General features: G+C 40.2%; 1 protein-coding gene across 6 annotated transcripts in view; it reads right to left on the reverse strand.

Annotated features, from left to right (window-relative positions):
• SHLD2 (shieldin complex subunit 2) overlaps positions 1-21,385 on the reverse strand; it is a 115,840-nt gene that overhangs the window by 43,220 nt on the left and 51,235 nt on the right. For 2 of the 6 annotated variants that reach the window (XM_075072537.1, XM_075072536.1), the window contains exon 2: positions 21,067-21,140. The exons of the other annotated variants lie outside the window; for them this stretch is intronic. The gene's annotated coding sequence lies outside the window, so the exon portion shown is untranslated. The remainder of the gene's footprint in view (positions 1-21,066; positions 21,141-21,385) is intronic. 6 annotated transcript variants of the gene reach the window in all.

Below are 21,385 nucleotides of genomic sequence, written 5' to 3' on the forward strand. Positions count from 1 at the left end.
TATATCAGAGCACAGGAAAATGGAGGGAAGAAAAGACCGGTTGACATTGAAAGTTGCTTTAATTCCTCCCAAAGGATTTCAGAACTGGGAAAAGTGATAATCATCTATATGTATACCTGGGAAAAGTGATAGTCATCTATGCATGTGTCTGTACGTGTATACACACATACAAGCAGAGAGTGGCCTCTGTCTTGGGATCCACCTTAGTGCGAGGCACTACATAAATATATGACTACATTATTTTCAAAGCCATTTTAACATGTTCTTTTCTTTAGACAACTGTTTTTGCATTAATGCCTCAGATATTACATGAACCAGCAACGTACACATGCCTTACATAAACAAAAACGTATTAAATGGTGACTTGTTTACTGCAATACCAAAATACTGTCAAGCAGAGAAAGATCTGCCAGCTACAGATGGGGTAGGGTGTGGGGGGGAACTCAGAATGTTGGAAGGGTGTAATATCATACAGGTACTGTACAGGCCTGGGGGCACCTTGTGACATTACATTAAATACTTTCCCTAAAGGGGATTAAATGACACTGCAATCTGATGATTTTTGTCAACTTTTAATATAGAAACAAAATGTTATTTGTATGAAGACGTCATTTACTTAGCAAGTCATCTATTTTAAAACAATTTTTTGGTACATGAAAATGTATTCAGAATAATTTTTGCATACATTCTGCATACAGCAATATAAACATATAGCATTGATTTTAAGATGTCTGGTTGTTATTAAATGACAGAGCAGTTTTCAAAAACATCAGAAATCTCCAATATGGGCTGGCAAACTCTCATTAAACTGGATGGAATGCTTTAGCAACTTCTCATTAAACTGTCATATTTCTTCTCCATTTCTTTTTCTCTCATCTTTGCTGATAAAGCAAAATATCTACATGTAAATTCAGGTATTCTCCTGTATGAAAGCATAACTTTTTAGCCTCAATTTACACTAACATCTACCTCTATACTACATGAACCTTGTATCTGCATACTTTTTCTGCAGTAAATAAATTACATCACAAACAAAATTAAGGAGGAGAGGTTACAGAAATTATTGTGCAAAGTAAAGAAATTAATTCCCCTCATTTCAAGCTTTCTGCACTGCGATTTTTCTTATGTTCTTTTGAGCTTTGGAAGGTTAAGAGGAAGCATTATCAGCCTTTGGTCTACTCCCTGATTCATCTGATGATGCCACAATAAGCAATATGCTTTGGCAATACTCAAGTGATTTACCAGGTCAAATGCACTGAACTTTGACAACACTGAATAGCTCTTCATAATCAGTATTCATATGGAAATATATGTAATATTTTAATGAGGTTCTGCAAAAATCTCTATAAATCTGAGTGTGAGTGATGGCTCTTTAAAACAGCTCTCTTTGGTAGGTAGTTCTATCACTTATTTACTTCAATAAGTTTCATTACCGCGGTGCTTTCTCTGTCTTTACATGTTTCGCACTCAAAAAAACAAGTCTGAAAAAAAGAAACAAATCAGAATTTCTTATTAAGACTGCAGACCTTTAAAATGATCAAAAAGCCACCTGAGTACCTGCTGACATACCACTCTCATAGAACTAATGCCTATTTACAACACATTTGGTCACGCACACATAGCTTAAAGAGTTAATCACACAAAGATAACAGGACTTGAAACTCAGAGATACTAGCTGAAACCTGAATGCTCACATCCATTACTCCTGTTAATGATTACACCATTTCTCAATTTGCAGAAGGGTGCTGTACTCAGAGACCAATGGAAACATAGCTTCTTATCTCTGAAGTGGGCAGAGTCTGATTGACAGGTCAATGATCTATTAAAACACAACTAGCTGCATCAGCAAGTTTTGCATTTGCAATACACTGCAACTAATCATATCAAATCTGGTAGAGCACATTAATAAGTTTTTCTCCAACCCACTATGCCAATGTCATTTATTAGCATTTGAAAAAATGCGTGATCTGCCTAACACAATATTCAAGGCAGTTTTAAATATCTATAGTTTTAAACAGATGCTAAACATCGTTAAATGAATTTACAAGTTAATATCCATTACCTAACTATGTGTCTTTGCATCCACTAAAGCTAGTACATTAATCATCACACACAAGACTGAAACCTTCAAAGGGATCTGACTCAAGCTGAAATGTAATGTGAGCAAGGAGCCTAACTCCCTTTGTCTCTGAAAAAAAAAAATCACAGCTCCAATATTGATTCAGAAGGATTATTTCCCCTATTTAGAAAAAAAATGACTACAATTCCACCTCAGATGATAGTTTCAATATATATCTATAACACAGAATGATATTCCTAGCCTCTGTTTGCCAGAAGCTGGGAATGGGCGACAGGGGATGATGGATCATTTGATGATTACCTGTTCTGTTTGTTCCCTTTGGGGCACCTGGCATTTGCCACTGTCGGAAGACAGGATACTGGGCTAGATGGACCTTTGGTCTGACCCAGTATGGTCACTCATATGTTCAATTAGTAAATAAAAGGCTGATGGAAATGTACCAAAAGAGATAATAGGAATAGATTCATGTAGTGTATAAAGCTTAATTGTTCTCATTCAATAAATTTTGTGAAAATGCCAATATGTTATTGCACTTGAATCTTTGGTTTGGTATTCTGTGATGGCAATCGGTAAGAGCCAGATTGTGAACCCCTTTACTCAGGGTGACAGTTAGTAACTTCAGTAGTTCTATTATATTTAAAAGGAGCTATGCAGATTGAACCCAGCTGAGGATATGGCCCTGTATGTTTAATGCCTTATAAATAAATTAATAAATTAGAATTTCCCCTGCAGTTGTAAAGGATGGCAGTGCTTTTATTTTTTGTTCATTTCACTATTACTTCCAGGCCTTTCCCGTCTTCAGTTTAAACAAAGATAAGACCGAACTAAAGTTCCATTGGCCTCTTTCAAGTTCAGTTCAAAGTAGGGTTTAGAGTCTGTGGTGAAAAATAACCTGCCCTAGGTGGCTAAAGAATATAAAGTTGGTCAGGTAATGTGTCAGCTACAAGGAAAATCACAATGGGAATGAAGGGGTCAGAGATGACTATGGGATTTGTCTCAGTGGGATCAGGGCTTGGATTGCACTGGTACACAGGTGCATGACATATTGGCACCTTTTTAATGTTCTCCAGAATCAAAGCAATTAAAAAAAACAAACAAGTCTCTAGCTGTTGTGACTGCTGAGACAGCCTCAAAACATGAAACAAGTGTAACCGATGCACGGACTTTTTCCTGCATTTGCAGCATGGAAATGCTGAATGATGTAATCTGCACAGATTGTCACATCTGCCCCATTCATTTCAATAAGCATTCAGATGCCAATGATAATCCTTTAAATATCAACATTGGTAACTGCTCATTAATTCAAAGAAGAAAGGAGAGGAAGGATCATTTTTATGAAGATCTACAGTGACTGCTCATGTTGGCATCACAAGTGAGGTAAGCTAGGGAGCGTATCACCACTTTTTGTCCCCACCAAATCAGTGAAAAGCCAAGCCCAGGAGCCCAGCAGGGACACTGAGCCCTCACATGGAGAGACATGCACGAGAATGACAGGTAAGATCATATACGTAATCATACTGAACATCTGCACAACATACTAAGTCATGTCTCATATGGACAGCGCTTGGAAGAGAATCCAGTCCTACTACTAAGTGGGGGTCCAGAAAAATAAGATGATTTCAGATGGTCTGTTGGAGTAGCAGCCATAGTGAGAGATGGTAAGGAATAATAAAATAATAATAATAATAATAATAATAAAAAAAAAGCTGTGCACACACAAGAGAACTGCATGACTTCTTTTTGTCATCCTCGTCCTTCTTTTTTCCTTATCCCAATGTCATGGCCTGTCTGAGGTGGGGCAGGGATGAGGAGTTTGGAGTGTAGGAGGGGGCTGCAGGCTGGGGGGTAGAGCAGGGGGGTTCAGAGTATGGGAGAGGGCTCCAAGCTGAGGCAGAGGTTGGGGTGTGGGAGAGGATACAGGTTCTGGGCTGGGGGTGCAGGTTCCAGGGTGAGGCCAGAAATAAGGGGTTCAAGATGTGGGGGGGGCTACCGGGCAGGGGCTGAGGGGGGTTTGGAGTGTGTGAGGGGGCTCTGGGCTGGGGGTTCGGGCTCCAGCTGGGGGTGTGGGCTCTGGGCTGAGGATGAGGAGTTTCAGGTACAGGAGGGTGCTCTGGGCTGGCACCAAAGGGTTCTGAGGGCAGGAGCGGATCAAGGCTGGGGCAAGGGGCTGGGGCACAGGAGGGGTTCGGGGTGAAGGCTCTGGGCAGTGCTTACCTCAAGCAGCTCCCAGAAGCAGCGGCATGTCCACCCTCCAGGTCCTACGCAGAGGCGCAGCCAGGCGGTTCTATGAACTGCCCTGTCCATAGGTGCCACCCCCTCCACTCCCAGAAGCAATGGCATGTCCTCCCTCTGGCTCCTAAGTGAAGGCACGACCAGATGGTTCTGCATGCTGCCCTGTCCCCAGATGCCACTGCTGCAGCTCCCATGGCCAGTGGGAGCTGCAGGAGCGATGCTTGGGGTGAAGGGAGTGAGCAGAGCCCCCTGACTGCCCCTATGCGTAGGAGCCAGAGGGAGGAACATACTGCTGCTTCTGGGAGCTGCATGAAGCCATAGCACATGCATAGTAGGGGAAGCCCCTGACCCTGCTCCCCGGCAGGAGCTTGAGGTCTGGATTAAAAGTTCTGATGGGCCAGATGCAGCCTGAGGACCAAAGTTCGCCTACTCCTGTTCTAAAAGAACAGTCAGTTCAGAAAACAGAGCCTAGAGTTTAAAGCTGTGAGATACTCTTATTTCTTCTTCATAACTCCTTCATACAGTGATTTTACCATTACAATAGCTTACTGAATGGGAAGTAGTTCCATGGGACTACTCAGGTGCTTGAAGTTAAGCATGTAAGTGTCGAAAGGATCAGGATCAGGAGTTTCTCAATTTCTGTTCTGCATTTTGTTTTCGCCTACAATGGGCTAATTGATTTTGACTAGACTAGTTATTCCCTGAAAATAGCTTACATTTGGATATTTTTCAGTTAGAGTTAACTCTAATAGACATTATTCATTTTAAAGGCTATTGTATAGTAATAAGGAGGCAAGTTTTGAATATTCAAACATCTGAATATTCTTTCTATTCAGACAACTGAGATGCCTTCCTTTTGTCTTTAAAGATTAGAATAAAAGGAGAAGTTACTTTGCCATAGCTGAATAATGCCTTTGCTGATTTTTGTAGCATCGCTTGCAGGATTTTTCCTTTTGAAAGGAAACAAACATTATTGATTTTTGTTTTGCAATACATACAGCACATACAATTAAAGAGACATGAGCATACAGCGACCAATACAAATAACAGAAGTTAAAAGTCCTTTAGAACAGTGACCTTTCAGAGAATGAAAGATAAAGGTAAAAAGTCAGGTAAAACAAATGAAACACACAAAAACGATGAAATAGTGATATCAGATCTTCAAGAAAAAAGTATCATGGTACTCTTTTCTTACACACGTCAAGTGCACATTATGACGAGACACACAGTTTTCCAAAACCTCAGTTCTGAGGAAGGGAGTTTTGGTGTCCTTCAGAATAGAAGATACATGATCTTCTAGCTTTCAGTAGTATGGATAGATATTAGTTCGACAAACTAGTTAAGCTTTAACAGAAAACAGGTGACTGAGTAACTATCAAACATAGATGACTGCACCAAAGGTGCCTTTCTACATTTTAGATGTAGTTTGTCCCACTTCTTCTCCCTTTAAACTAAACTGTGTGCTCTAAGGCATGGGTTGTCAAACTTTTTCTTTCTGAAACCCTCCTCAACATGCTATAAAAACTCTACGGCCCATGTGTGCCACAACTGTTTTTTCTGCATACAAAAGCCAGGGTGGGCATTAGGGGTTAGCAAACAGGGCAATTGCCTGGGGCCCCACATCACACGCCATTCTTATGATCACAAAATCCATGATAGATTACCATCATCTTCATAGGGCACAAGAGGTGTGAACTAAGTCCCTCTCTAGCTGCCCACTCCAGAGGGAATACTCTTGATCACTTGAGGATTACAGAACCCAGTGGCCTGAGCTCCAGATATCTACTCTTCGACCCTGGGCAGCCTATAAAAACCCTACACAAAAAAAACGGGATCTGCTATCTTACATTTGCCTCTAAGGCACTGTCTTCTCCACTGTTCTGTACAGTTCCAAGCATAACGTCAAGAAATAATCTTGATGTTTGAAAATCTCTGATTCCTAGAGGCTATCACTAGAACAAAAGCAACTTTTATGAAGAGATATACCAACTTTTACTTATTGGTTTAACTTGCTACAGTACTGTGTGGATAAAATACATACATTTCAATGTTCTCTGCTCACAATAAATCACAGTTTATAAAAAAAAGTCTCAAAGTGCATCAGTGACAAAATGGAAACCCATCTTTACATAAACTGTTTCCAGTAAAGTAATGAAATCTATTAATAACCTAGTACAATGGTTCTCAACCTTTCCAGACTACTGTGCCTCTTTCAGGAGTCAGATTTGGCTTGCGTACCCTCAGGTTTCATCTCACTTAAAAACTACTTGCTTACAAAATCAGACATAAAAATACAAACATCACAGCCCACTATTACTGAGAAATTGCTTACTTTCTCATTTTTACCATATAATTATAAACAGGGTGAATGAAAATCAATGATTTTTTTGGAAAAAAAAATAAAATCGGATTTTTTTATTTAATTTGGATTTTTTTGATAAAATGCTTTTTGAGGAAAAACCTATCTTAAAGATAGTTTTAATTAAGATACATTATAGCTCAAAGATATCTCATCATAGAATACGGATTATAAATTCTAATTCTATAGTATGAGACAATATATTCATGTAATGTCTAAGAAAAGTTTTGTAAATGAGTTCCAACACTTCATGGATTAGAGACCCAATTTTATAAGTTTCCAGGGACTTCTGTATAGATTATTTAGGTTAATCTTTCCATCTACCCAATGGGACTCGATATCTTCTAGACCAGACATAGGCAAACTATGGCCTGTGGCCCACATCCAGCCCATCGGACCGCCCTGCCTGGCCCCTGAACTCCTGGCAGGGGAGCCTAGTCCCTGGCCCCTCCCCCGTTGTCCCCCTTCTCCCGCAGTCATGCCGGCCGTGCTTTGGCCTGCTGCTCCTGCTGGGCAGCGTGAGGAGGGCACTGGCTCTGGGCAGGTGCAGCAGCTGTGAGCTTCTGCTGCTGGTAAGGGGACAGGGGGTGGGGGGGTTGGTAAGGGAGTGGGGGGAAGTTAGGAAGGAAGGGGCAGTTGGATGGGGCAGGTTCTGAGGGGGCAGTCAGGGGATGGGGAACAGGGACGGTTGGGAGTGGGAGTCCTGGGGGTTCTGTCAGGGGGGCGGGAATGTGGATAGGAGTTGGGAGGGCAATCAGGGGATGGGGAGCACTGGGGAGGTTGTATAAGGAGGTGGGATCCCAGGGGACAGTTAGGGTCCCGGGGGTCCTGGTAGGGGGTGTTGGGGGGACGGCGGCCTCCATACAATTTCTGAAAAATCTACCATGCAGGCCCTCAGCCAAAAAGTTTGCCCGCCCCTTCTAGAAGGGAACCTGATCAGAGCAGCTTAGTTCGCAGTTTCAAACTATGGATTTGTGTCTCCAGAGAAACATGCTTGTTAACAGCAAAAATGTTCCTTAAATAAATAAATACAAGCATGAGGTTTGAGAAAAGGGTGTGGTCAGGGGACAAGGAGCAGGGGGGTTTGGATGGGTTGGAGGTTCTGAGGGGGGAGTCAGGGGGCAGAAAGTGGGAGGGACTGGATGGGGTGGGGGCCAGGCTGTTTGGGGAGGCACAGCCTTCCCTACCTGGCCCTCTATACAGTTGCGCAACCACGATGTGGCGCTTGGGCAAAAAAAAGTTTGCCCACCCCCTTTCTAGACTGAGCTCTATCAGAGAGGCTTAGTTTTGCAGTTCTCAAACAGTGGATTTCTCTCTCCACAGATAACATACTTGTTAACAGCAAAAATGTTTAAAATAAAATAAATAAATAAATAAATAGAGGTGAGAAATAACAGACTTCAACCTATTGTCCCTCTGCAAATTTATGTGCACAGAGTCAATCCCTTACCTCTCTCAAAAGTAAAAAGCTTCAAAAAGTTCAATGAATAGAAGATTGTTGGTGGTGGAATAGATCTGGACAAGGGGAAGAAGTCTGGAGATAAATGTGAGATGGGAGGGATAGGCAGCAGAAACAAAAGTGGAACTCTTTGAGCAGCATATTCCAGAAGTCTTAAGGTCTTTCTGAGTGTAGCCTTCATTGATTTGAGATCTACCACAGCATTCTCTCACTAGAGGGGAAAACCTATAATAGCAGCAGGCCATAAAAGAAACCCAGTTTGGCAATATTTAATAAAGTTCCTCTACCCATGGGTAAGACAGGCATGCACGCAAAATGCAAATAATGCAACAAAGAAATGCAAGGCCTGATTACAAAAATGAAACAACAACATCATGAGTCGTGTTCCTTCTCAGGAGGAAGCTGTGTTGAAGATGATGAAAGGAACATGTCTGAACATGCAGGATCTTCAGGTTGGCAAACTTTTTTATTTCATACTTCTTTCTTAAGGACTGCCTGTCTTCCTTCCGGACTATTCTTGAATTCTCGAATTCTCATGTTTGAGCAAAAAAATATAGTTGTTACTCTATGGTACTATCATTTTAGCGCATTTGTGATAAAAAATAAATAGCTGAAATAGGTAGATTTTCCTTTTACAATTTCACCTTTAAAGTAGTACTGAGTGTCAATACAATGAGTAATGCTAAATGAGCAGTATGGTAATAATAATTAAATAACTGCATTGACTTATTTTGTTTAGGAGAATCCACCCTCAACATACAGGATTCTGAAGACGATTCACCTTCAAGATCACCATCATTTTCTATAGTTTCAGAGTTATCTGCCAATGATAGTGTTTCAGTCACATCATGTATGTCACATAGCTGCAGTATATCATCTGTAGCAAAAAAGAAAAAAAAATCTCCATCATCCAGAAACAACCATAGATAAGTTATTGATAAGAACCAGCAGATTAAAAAAAAGAGGTAACTGATGAAAAAATTGCCCAGTTTGTTTATGCAACAAATTCTCCTTTCCGTATGATTGAGAACCCACTCTTCATTAACATGGTTCAGTCATTAAGACCAGGATATAGTCCACCCAAAACTGCAGATGTTGCAGGCAAATTGCTGGATAAAGTGTATGAAAGAGAAATTGAGCAGTGTGCAAAAGGTCTAGAGGGTAAAATTGCTAACCTGAGTCTTGACAAATGAAGCAATGTCCACAATGATCCTGTTGTACGTGCTTGTGTGACAACAGAAGAAGGGAATGTCTTCCTTACAGTAACAATTGATTACATCAGGAAATGCACACACAGCAGAATACTTACAAGAAGTAGCAGTAAAAGCTATAACAGACTGTGAAAAAAAATTCAAAGCCTAGAATGCAGTTTGGTCACAGACAATGCTGCAAACGTATCCAAGATGAGAAGAAATTATTTAGAAGAGAGTGACGAGAGTCCCAAGCTAATAACATACGGTTGCAGTGCTCATTTGATGCACCTCCTACCAAAGACTTCAGTGTTTCAGAAATAAAGGCAAATGTTGTTGAAATTGCAAAATACTTCCGTAACAACCACCTTGCAGCAGCTGCTCTGAAAGTAATAGGAGGAACTAAGCTAACTCTTCCACAAGACGTGCGATGGAACTCAGTAGTGGACTGTTTTGAGCACTATATCAAGAACTGGCTGAATCTGATGACAATTTGTGAACAAAATTGTGAAAAAAAATAGATGTCACTGTGACAGCCAAAGTTCTCAACATTGGGCTTAAGAGAAATGTTGTACACATGCTGAATACCCTGAGGCCTCTTTCTGTAGCTTGAACAAAATGCAGGGAAATAGCTGTTTTATTGCTCATGCTGTTGAAATTTGGAAGGCACTGAGTGAGATCTTAAAAAGAGAAATATGCAACTACAGAGTTCAATTACAAGCATTAAAAATACAAATGGGACAAGCACTATCTTCAGCTCATTTTCTTGCAAATATTTTCAATACTCGGTACCAGGGCCAAACCCTAACTGCTGAAGAAGAGGAGTTGGCTATGACATGGACATCAGCAATCATCCCTCCACAATGCCAACTATAATAAACTTCAGACCTAAGGATGAACTATTCAAGAAAGTATTTGCTGGTGATGTTTTAAAGAAAGTCACACCAGTGAACTGGAGGAAGTCACTTAAGCACTTGGATTCAAAGACTGTTGAAGTGATCATCTCACTTTTAACACAAGTAGCTTCTTCTGTTGGTGCAGAAAGAAGATTTTCTTCCTTTGGACTAATTCATTCCAAATTGAGAAATCATTTGGGAACTGAAAAAGCAGGGAAGCTTTTCTTTTCCAGATTATGAACACACAGGAAAATGAAGGTGAAGATGAGTGAATTAGCTGCAGAAGCCAATATTTTAAGTTTCTCATGTTGACGTGGCTGACAGTTGATTTAGGGTTTAGTTAAATGAAATATTAAAAAAACTATTTTAGTTAAAACTAATTTTAACAAAAACAGGCCTGATTTTAAAAAACTTGAGTGTTTAACTAATTCAAATGCTTGTTTTGTTAAAATATTATATGTTTGGTGTTGAAGAAAAATCCAGAATACATAACTTTGTTGTTTTAGTTAAATAAAAATTTAAATGTCTGTCTGGTGATGTTCTCCTCCTAATACAGCATGCAAGAAAATTCTCCAAATATTAATGATTAATCTGTTGAACTGGAGATAGTTGACCTCCCAATGACTTCAAAAATATCTGCTTCAATTACCTTTGGTAAATTAAATAACGAAACAATCATTCATTTTCTGATATAGTAGCAAAACTAATTTGAAAAGTTTTCAAAATAAATCACTTTAAAAATGTATAGTGTGCACCTTCTAAAAATGAAACCTACATCTATCTCTCAGTTGTGAAGAGTATGTTTTAAGATTATAACCACCAACAAGAATGCACTTTGATATAGAAATCCATGATTAAATTGAGTCTTCCTGACTAGTGATTTAAATCAAATCCACCCTGCTACCTGACATACCATCAAAACTGTACCAATAACTGTCTCCAAGCAGAATAGATCAATTACAGTGATTTCCAACAAAGATGCACTTAGGCCCCAATCTGCAAACACTTAAGCACATAGGTAACTTTAACCATGTAATTAACCCCAATGAATTAGAGAAAGGGACAGAGCTGTTAATCAATTGGAAGTGATTAGTGTTTGCAGGATTAAGATCTCAGGTATGATCCAGAAAAATAAAGAAGAAACAATATGTGCCATTTTTTAATAACTCCAGTACCTATAGAAATGCATGTAAATAAACGCTCAAATTCCTTTGGGGACAGCGTGGGGGGGAGGGGGAGCAGCAACATACGAGCATCTAAATAGAGCTACCATAAATCTTTTAGAGTAAATTCTGTTCTCAGTTACATCCATGCAAATTTATGGAAATCAGTGGATTTTCACAGATCTAAATGAGGCCTTTAATCAAACATTACACATATCATACCGTTTTACCAGAGCATGGTGTACTCTGAATTACAAATTGGAAGAAAGTCTTTTTTATTTTACTTTTTTACAACTAAAATTATATTTTTTAAATTAATTTGTGGTGTACTGTATTACTGTTTCAAAATTATAGATTTTTTTTATACACAGAGAACAGCTACAGCTTGGTTAGTAGAAGCACAAATTTTCCCAGGACTGCTATGTTGTTGTCCTACCCTGGCTGAACCATTTCTGGGATGAGAGGTCTAATTTAATCCTTGGACTCAAAGGTCTATTTAATGTTGGCCTCTCTGATGAAACTGCCAATCAATGCCAGTTGTGCAGGTGATTGTCAAAGGCATATCTTGTTCTCCACGATCTGGACCTCAATCACCAGGACATTCCATACAGATCACTAAAAGCTGTAGCCTACTTTATGTTATTAGAAAGTTTTGGAAGGCTTAACTCAGAATTCAATAACCAACATTTCTAAAAGTAAAAAATAAGGGGATTTTTTTAAATAGTTATGGAAACACAAATAGTGCAAGAAATGGGGATTTGACAGCAGCCTTCAACTACCTGAAAGAGGTTCCAAGGAGGATGGAGCTAGGCTGTTCTCAGTGATAGCAGACAACAGAACAAGGAGCAATGGTCTCAAGTTGCAGTGGGGGAGGTCTAGGTTGTATATTAGGAAAAACTATTTCACTAGGAGGGTGGTGAGGCACTGGAATGGGTTACCTAGGGAGGTAATGGAATCTCCATCCTTAGAGGTTTTTAAGGCCCAGCTTGACAAAGCTCTGGCTGGGATGATTTAGTTGGAGTTGGTCCTGCTTTGAGCAGGGGTTGGACTAGATGAACTCCTGAGGTCTCTTCCAATATTCTATGATTCATTGTGTTCTGCAAAGACAGAGAGTTGGCACAGTCTTTTCCCTGCTTCACCAGTATTGCCAATAAACACTGCAGAGGCAGCAGTCCGAGTCACTGGACCAGGGGGAAAATAGGGTTGCCGGGTGTCCGGGTTTGGACTGGAACACGTGTTCAAAAAGCGACCCTGGTGGCTCCAGTCAGCACTGCTGATAAAGTTGTTTAAAAGCTGGTTGCTAGTGCAGCAGGGCTAGCAGGCTCCTTACCTGGCTCTGTGCAGCTCCCGGAAGCAGCCAGCATGTCCTGCTCCTAGGCAGAGAGATGGCCACGGGGGCTCTGCCCCAACTCAGAGCCCTTTCCCACACTCCAAACCCCATGATCCCAGCCCAGGGCCCTCCCCTGCACCCCAAGCCCCTCATCCCCGGCCCCACCCCAGAGCCCGCACCCCGAACACCTACCCCAGCCCAGTGAAAATGAGCAAGTGAGCGATGGTGGGGGAGTGCGAGGGAGGAAGGGAGGGGGGATGGAGTGAGCAGGAGGTGGACTCAGAGAAGGGGCAGAGCAAGGATGTTTGGTTTTCTGCTATTAGAAAGTTGGCAACCCTAGGAAAGGAAGAGTCTTCTTCATGCAATAAATAATCTCTCAGAGTGGTGCGTGGCTGTGCTGATACAGCGTGATTCAAAGTCCACTGAAGCAAGTGGAAAAAGACTCCTGTGCTCTCAGATGGGCACAGGATCAGGCCTGTGTACTCCAAAGAAAGCCCTCTCAAGTTCTATTCATCTGAAAGCAGGAAGGAAATGTAATTTTCTTTGTGATGCGTTTTCTTTTGCAAATGCATTAACTTGCAAGGTCTATTATTAACATTTAGAACAACAAGGTACCTAAACATATCTTAGAATACTGTTTTTGCATGTCTGCAGACTATCTAAACAAGAGATGTGCACATGAAGAGCTTTTATATCTGTACTATCACAGAGATGAAGTAAGCAGTAGTCATCACGAACAGCAACAATGCAAACATATGGAGACAAAAGACAAACAAACATCGCTGCTTCATAGTGCAATCAAGATTATTTTTATGTATAAGGCAGTTATCAGAATCTATTCAGTATTATTTGGCTCCCACAGCAGAATAAGAAACATTTTAAAAGCATGGGAAACTGCTCTTAGTGACATTTGGTCTGAAACACATTAGCAAAAGATATGTAGCAATAAAAGAACCATTGCAATTAGTGTATAATTTTGCAGGTCATATTACAGTTTTTTACAGAAGATATTAATTATTCCATGCAAACCGGCATCTTGCCAAACATGCCACCCTACTGCTAAAGATGTAAAATAAGATTGCTACCCTGTTTCAGATGCTTTGGAGCAGTCCAAAGTTGTCGAATTACTGGAATACAACACAATTTTAGTTCATAATGCCAAAAAAACCAACCAACCAAAAAAAAAAAACAACACTTCAGCCAGCCACCTACAAAAAGTCCTTTCCAGCCATTCGGTGCTGAGGAGAGCGCATCTCAGCTCTCCTCCAAAGCCCAGATACATACAAGTCTCTTTCAGTGTGCCTGGATGGTCGCCAAATTTGGGCTATTTCAGATCAGAAATGGATGGAGCAAGTTCAGAAGCCCTCACAGGAAACGTTCTGCTAGCTAGCCCCTCTGTCTTTTTTAATGAGAAGATTCCAGCTCAGGAACCTTTGGTGACTACAGCTGTGGCAGAAGGACATGGAGAGAAATTGATGCCTTAGGCAGGCTGGTCCCAACCCATTTAGGGCTTTATGGATTATAAATAATATCTCAAAACTCCGCTTGGAGATCAATGGGCAACCAAAGCAGATCCAAGAGCACTGCTGTCCTATGTTCCCAGGATGATGACCCACTCAATAAACAAAGCACTGCATTCCACACCAGCTTCAATCTGAACAGTTTTAAGGGGTAGCCTTAGGTGAAGGTTCCACAGTAACGTTAAATTGTCCATGCTGCATATAAAGAAATATCAGAAACATAATGCCACACATTTCCCAAATAAAAATTAACATCCGCAGAGGTGGCTCTAACTTACAGTTAGAGTTCCCTGTGATAGATCTCTAGGGAGCCATTTGGCAGCCCAGAATAGACAGAGTACTGTTCCTGCCCTTGACATGCCCTAACTAGATTGGCGTAATGGGCTACAAAGCAGCCCAGAAATGTGGCCCTTAACTGCTGACCAACTGATGAACGGAAAGTTGTGATTTACTTGAAGTTTTGGATGAAAATTATAATCAAAGCAGATTCTCTTTAAACTGAAGCAATGTTTAATGTGTTTTTTTTAAATTGTGACGAAATATATTGCTGCATTGTATATTTGTTATATATGCTACTTTCCACAGATGGAAGGCTCCATATGGTACAGCATATTGTACTGAAGACAGCGAGAAAAAAAAACAAAAATTAACAAATAAAATGTCATACATTTTCATGGTAGGAGAGGAAGAAAGAGGAACAAATGGGATAGAGACTTCATGACAAAATATCTAATAGCTTAGGGGAACATGCACTGGACTTCAAACCAGAAGACCATGAGGACTAGTTACAGCTCCTCCACTGTTAGTATTTGAGCGGACTTCTTCATACCCCTTTGGTGCAATTCTGGGGCACGTGCAAGAGCTTCTTGGGACAGAGGGCACTAGTTTCAGGGCCTGTCCAAATGGATCAAAAGCAGAGTCCCCACTACCAAGATTGGGCCCAGATTAACAAGTTTTGGAGCCCTGTGCACTATGGAAACTGTCCCCTCACCAATCTTCCTTAAAGTGCCGCTGCCCCTTATGTACCCCACCCACCACATACCCTAGAATGCCCCTTTCCCCATCCTCATGTAGACTCCTGAATGCCCCTCGCACCCCACAGATATGCCAATAATTCTTCATCAAAACCCTCACTTATTCTGATAATCCCTACACACATCCCAGAAGCCTTGACATACATCTAGCTCACTGCAGTCCCCAATGCAGGTGCATTGGTCCTTCCCCAGCAAAATCTTCCACTCATCCCCAACCTCTCACCCCCAAGAGTCCCCACTCACCTCATAGCCCACCAACAACTCACTGCCAGTCCCTTGACCTTCCTGGCCACTCATTGGTACTGCTTCCGTTCCAGGCTAGGGTGGATCCTCCTGATCCCAGATGTCCAGTTCCACTCACTCTCATTGCGTGCACCTCACTCACACAGCCCCATACCATGACAGAGGGGCAGCCAGGCCAAATCTGAGAGATTGGCATTGCAATCTGGAGCATGGGGTGCATTTATTTTGTTTTCTGCTGGTCAAGGACCCCCCCAAGATGGAGGCCCTGTGCAAGTGTATATAGTGCATAGTTGTTAATCCAGGCCTGACCAAGAGAGGTGTCAGATAAGAGGTCTATACCAAGGCGTGTGCCTAGAGGCCAAAGCCAGGAAGAGTGCCGAGCCGCAGCAAGTAAGGGGGATGTGGGATTCTGCATTCGAATCCCCTCACAGCAGTCTGGTGAGTGTCCAACAGGGAGACCTCAAACAGACCTGTGACATTGCCATCTTAGGGAAAGCAATTATCATTCACCCATTTTTACACATGACTGAGAAAAGTTTTGCAAGATTACTTCAGGAACAGTTGGGAACAAATCTGAGGTCTCTAATACGACAGATCACTGCTCTGCCACTTAGCTACACTACCTTTCAGAATGAATATGCGAAATTATGTCCTTAGCTATTTTGCCTCTAACCAACATTGCTCCCAGAGGCAGGAATAGAATCTGGGAATCCTAATCCCCGATATTTCAGTGCTATCTCAGGTATAATTACACAGTGTACTGGCCAAATGTGTGTTGTGTCCCTCCTATAGGTCAGTCCCTATCAAGGATAATAACTAGGGTGGATAAAAAAAATTGATGATTTAAAAACAACAATAAAAAATTGATTTTTATTATTTAAATCAGATATCCATATTTATTAAATTAACCTACTGTAAATTAAGGCCTTGGCTACACTGGCGCTTTACAGCGCTGCAACTTTCTCACTCAAGGGTGTGAAAAAACACACCCCTGAGCGCAGCAAGTTACAGCACTATAAAGCACAGTGTAAACAGTGCCCCAGCGCTGGGAGCATGGCTCCCAGCACTGTAAGCTAATCCCCTCGGGGAGATGGAGTACCTGCAGTGCTGGGAGAGCTCTCTCCCAGCGCTGGCGCCGCGACCACACTCACACTTCAAAGCGCTGCCGTGGGAACGCTCCCGCAGCAGCGCTTTGGAGTTTTGAGTGTAGCCAAGCCCTAATTTTGAAATTGGCAACCTATGTTAAGGCCTAAAACTTATTATAATCTATTAAAATCATTTATATTAAATACAAAAAAAAATTAAATATGTTTGTTGCCAAGTTTTAAAGAGAATCATACAACTGAATTGGTAGAAGTCACTGGCTAAGCACCTGGAGCAGAGTTTGTTGACTTGCTAAACCAGCTTTTGACAGCAGAAGCCTCTTCTCCAAGTGCAGAGAGAATATTTTCTTCATTTCAGTTTATTTAACTAGTTCAGTTCAATGACTAGTTCATTCAAAATTAAGAAACCAACTGAGAGCTGAAAAAGCAGGAAAGTTTGTTTTCCTCTTCCACTCTAGAAACAACAACTAGGTGTGAGAGAATAAGATCTAATGATTCTAGAATCTGGAAGGATATGTTGACTCAGAAACAATCATTCAGTTTGCTAACTACAGATAACACTTTCTTCTTTAATCAATTAGTAAGATCAGTAAGACATGTTTGCTAATTTTTTTTCTTATGTATCCAGTACATTTAACGTAGTTTTACTTAATAAAACAATTAAAATTGTGTTGTATTTGAATATCCATCAAAATAGAACTTGATGCAAATTGCAAGTAAAATATTAATAATCATCAGGTCAATAAGAAATGAGTAGGTCACCATTTTCTAACATAAAATATGTAAAAATTAAGAATCTGAAAAAATGTAAGTTATGTTACATAACTGCTTAAACAAACGTATAGATATAGTATACCTCCTCATGAGTAAAAGGAAGCAGCAAAATTAGTGGAAAGTCTATATTTAGTTGCAGATCAACATGCTTTTCAAACGTCGGTCGCAACCAAGTACTGGGTCGCAGCATGTCAGGCACTAGGTCACACTGGTCAGCACCGCCGACCAGGACGTTAAAAGTCCCATCGGCAGTGCTGCCCAGCTAAGGCAAACTAGTACCTACCTGTTTCAACACCACCCTGAGCCCTTCCCCAAACCCAGTGCCCCTCCTGGACCTCCAACTCCTTACCCCTGCTCCCTCAGAAACTGCACCCTCAGCCCAGAGCCCTGACACCCTCCTGCACCCCAACCCCCTGCCCCAGCCCAGAGCCCCCTCCCACACCCTGAACCCCTCCCTCATTCCTGGCCCCACCTTGCACCCCTCACCCCGGCACCTCAACTCTCTACCCCAGCCCTGAGCCCTTCCCAAACTCCTCACTCTCAGTTCTGTTGGGTCACAGGCATCAACAATTTTCTTCAGCTGGGTGCCCAGAAAAAAAAGTTTGAAAACCACTGCTTTACTGGACACGGATGAGAATTAATCTTTCTTTCAGAAAATAATTAAAAAGTTCTATTGAAAAACACAATTAAAACTGATTAATTAAATCAATGTTGCCTGCTTATTGATTTAAATCACAATTAAAAACAGTGATTTAAATTGTTTTGATTTAAAAATCAGTCTACCCTGATAATAACTTGTTTCATCAACTAATCCTACAGCTCAAGTGGAAAAGGTTTGTATTATTGAGCTGAAAACTTTGGGTCTAATCCCTGTTGATGATCCATATGGGAGAAAATACTACGTAATTGAATCTTAATGCCTACACACTCAAGGCTGAATTGAGGCTGATACTTTTCATAAGCATGAACTCAAAAAATTGTTTAAGATTACATGTATGCAAATTATTTGTAAATATTAAAATTAGTTCATTCAATAATTGGCATGTAATGTCAGCATATGAAGCTACAAAAAATGACAGCTATGTCTTTATATAATGCAATAACATTTGCTGTCAAATATATTAGTACCTATATTAATGGCTGTATCAAGAAGTACTAATAAGTATCAAAAGAATTTGATTATTCTTCCAAATGTTCACTTCTCTGGAGTTATTACACTGGAAAGAGCAGTATTTGAACACCAATTTAGTCTGAAAAATACTATATGATGTAGAATTAGTTGATATTCAATAACCCAGAGTAACCCAAAAAAAATAATAATTAAAAATTCAGGACAATTACAAGAGTAGGGGAAGAAGGAGAGATTGGTGGAAAAAATCGTACGGAATAAACACACCATCAGAATACTAAGTGACAAGAACACTGAGTGGAGTGATCTTCTAATACACTGAACATTAATGATGAGAGAAAATGAATTCTTGGAGCTTATAAGGCTTAGTGGCTCATATGGGAACCAGCTGCAACACTCAGTTAAATACAGTAAACAAGATCTTTTTTTCCCCCCTCGCTCAATAGAGAAACTTCATCTTTAGACAGGTCATAATCCTCAAGTAAAAAACTGCCCATTTATCTGATTTTATAATAGAAACATCCAGAGGCAGCAATCAATATTTTTAGCTAAAAATATACATATCTAGGGTTTCAATAATAGATTTATTTCATTTTGTCTGACATAACCAATGTATTTAGTTCAGATACTTACTGGGTGACATTTTCTGTGACTGTTCTACATGCCTAAGATGCTATTTGTTTTATACACTCAACCTCTGCCCCCAAAATCCTAAAACAATTTTTTCCCTTCAAGCATCCTTACTTCTTTTAAAAATAAAGACCGCTACAACTGAAGTTTAGACTGGACTTTTCATCCCAAGGACTTCAAAATGTCTAAGTTGTACACAAAACAGCTACCTTCTATATACAATGCAAATTTATTATATACAATGCAGATCTCAATGGTATATTCTGCATTTATTTCACACATTTGCTCCAAACACAGAACTTTCACTGACCTCAATTAGAATTTTGCACATTGCAAAAGTGCTTTACAAACACACGCAGGTATCATTTCACTTACCACAAGCATTAAATGCCTAAGTGAACTCTACATAACAGGTTAAGATAGGAAATAAAGAAAAGTACTTTGATTGAAACTGCAGCTAAAATTTAGGTAGGCAGAATATAATTACTCAGACTGGAGTTCAAACAGGATACAAAGGCTAAGGGGATAATATCTCCATCACTTGTTTAAAGTATTGTGCGATCTTTAATGGCCATATTTGGCCAAGACCTCAGTTTTATGTCTTGTTTGCATTGCAATTGGAATTGACTTGGAGAAAGAACATCACTTAACAGATCATCAATATTATCTTCTGCAGGAGTTGGATTTTCTTTGGAGGTCTCCCATCCAAATAAAGACCAGGCCCACTTCTAAGCAGTGAACTGCCAATAGCGGAGAATTTTGAGATTCCAAAAAGTGGTTTCAATCCAATTCAAAATTTTGAAAATTTTCTGCAAATTGGAATTATCATTCTATAATCAGTTCTACTGGGAGTCTGGGCTCTGGGGGAGTCTGCCTGACAGGTGCCAAAAACCAGGGACCATGGAAGCCCTTAGAGGGCTGACTCCAGGGCAGTCTGTCTGGTTGGGTGTTCCAACTCCAACGAAGCTCCTGCAGCCAGGAAGCCTAGAAGTCCTAGGAACCAAGGCTGTTCAGAAGCCACAAGCCTAGGAGCTGGGGGCAGCCCCCAAAGTGGGCTGCTAAGGAGCCAGGACTCCCTAGAAGCCTAGCAGGTGGGTAGAAGAGGAATCAAGTTGGTGAACTGGCAGAAAACTGATGGAAATCCCTCAAGCTTCTAGAGGAATTCTGTCAAAACTGACAGTCCTGCAGAATGTGTTGATTTCAACGAATAAACAAATTCTGAAGAAAAAAATATTTCTAATTTTTTCTGACCAGGTTCTAGTTTTAACTCTGTACAATTATTAGGGATTTTTTCCTTCTGCGTGAGCTAATCACAGTTTAAGGAATAGCAAACAAGGATACCCAGTGGTCATTTCTGTATAATTTCAGACAGTAGAATTATATAAGCTCTTGAGTAATATTCTGTCAACAAAGCAAATGCAAAAGTCCACTGGGTTCCTGGCTTTGAACTGATTTTCTTAGTACACCTTGACCAATAATTTTAGCCAATATACTTATTTGTAATAAATCTGCTAAAATAACATGCATATCTTAAAAACATGGATCTTTTCAATTCAGATAAGCACAAAATAAATAAGAGTGTTTATATTACATCTAAAATGAAATAGGCTGCAATATTTACAGTTGGAAGTAAAAGCTATTTCAAAAATAGCTGGCACAGAAAAAGTTGTCTGTTCTACTTTTTCCAAATTCAGAATGTTTTCCGAATTCTTCAGTTGTAATGAACAAGTATATAACAATGTCCCATAAATTAGAGCTAAATGAGTCCATCACCCATGCAGATAGTTTCCTCCAGTACATACGCTTGTTTACCATTGTACTTCTGTGTGTTTAAATGACTGGGAGAAAAATAATTCAATTTCAATATGAAATTAATTGAAATTTACTGAAATTTCTAGTTGCACACCAAAATATAAAAAATTACCTTTAAAACCATCCTAGTGATCTTTTACCAGTTTAACTGAAAGGAGAGTCTTCTGATGTCCTCCATATGTTACTCTAAACAAAGAACATAGTGTATCTTTCATTATTAGAATTATTGTTTTCATATCTACAACAAGTCCCAATAAACTATTAACAGACATATATGCATACTGAGCAATGTTCTCAGACCATGAGAAATAGCTCTCTTAATTACTGCTTACTCCTTAACACAAGAAAGACAGAGATTTGACTGGAATACAGAGAAGATATGCAGCCTAGCTGATAGGAATCAAGACACAAGAACTCTTGAATTTTAATCT

Source organism: Chelonoidis abingdonii, chromosome 15, assembly GCF_003597395.2.
Source record: "Chelonoidis abingdonii isolate Lonesome George chromosome 15, CheloAbing_2.0, whole genome shotgun sequence".
Classification (NCBI taxonomy): Eukaryota; Metazoa; Chordata; order Testudines; family Testudinidae; genus Chelonoidis; species Chelonoidis abingdonii.